Raw genomic sequence first — 818 nt, 5'->3', positions numbered from 1 at the left:
CACCACGCAATGAACTAGGAGGTAGAATAGAAGCACTAAACACGGTATTAGTCCAGTTATCTGGGGACATCCCGTGACTTTTGCTGTGTTCTCTTGGTTAGAAGTGGGTTAGCTGGCAGTCAGTGCACGTCTGGCTCGCACTCAAGAGTGGGGGACTATACAAGGACACTGAGTGCCCAGAGGAGCTGACCAACGGGGGCCACCTAAGAGGCTGCCGCCCACAGACACCCAGACCAATTCCAAGTGGAGGGAGAGGCCTGTCAGGGAAGGCTTCACAGAGGAGGGGACCTTCACAGCGGGTCTTGCAGGATAAGTAGGAGTTTGCCAGGCAGCCATTATTGGCTTGTGTCATGGTTGCTGTTATTTTCAGCTCCATTATTGGAGGACCTTGAGCCATGGGTTTTGCCCACAAAGAAGGTCGTGTTTTGTTGAGAAGATATGAGGCACATGAACCGAACAGTGAGACAAGGGTCAAAGGGATGTGGAGCGAGCTTGGGAAAGGGTGGTGCCTCTCCGTGCTCGAAGGGCTGGGGAGGGAGCTGCGCGTGGGCTGGATGGCCTTGAAGTGTCGTCCAAAACTCATTTTATTCTGTGGTCCTGTTCTTCTCCTTCTGGAAATGATACAATATACTTTCTCAGCTGGTTTTCTTGCCTAATCGTACTTTGCATAGAATTTGTTCGCAATCCCAGAGCGATGGAACTAATTTGCGTTCCTTGATCCAACCCTGGCGGGGGCAGGAGGGAGTGGAAGGGGGCAGGGAGCTCCAGGCCTGAGCAGCTGGCTCTCCAGAACAGTCTGCAGGCCGACACTGGGAGCA

General features: G+C 53.2%; 1 protein-coding gene across 1 annotated transcript in view; it reads left to right on the top strand.

Annotated features, from left to right (window-relative positions):
• The window catches only part of NPEPL1 (aminopeptidase like 1), an 18,617-nt gene that overhangs the window by 7,741 nt on the left and 10,058 nt on the right, over nucleotides 1–818 (top strand). The window lies entirely within an intron of this gene.

This window comes from Trichechus manatus, unplaced genomic scaffold (genome assembly GCF_000243295.1).
Source record: "Trichechus manatus latirostris isolate Lorelei unplaced genomic scaffold, TriManLat1.0 scaffold00008, whole genome shotgun sequence".
In the NCBI taxonomy this organism is placed as follows: domain Eukaryota; kingdom Metazoa; phylum Chordata; class Mammalia; order Sirenia; family Trichechidae; genus Trichechus; species Trichechus manatus.
Note: the sequence above shows the minus strand (reverse complement) of the source record. Positions and strands in the feature narration are given on the sequence as shown.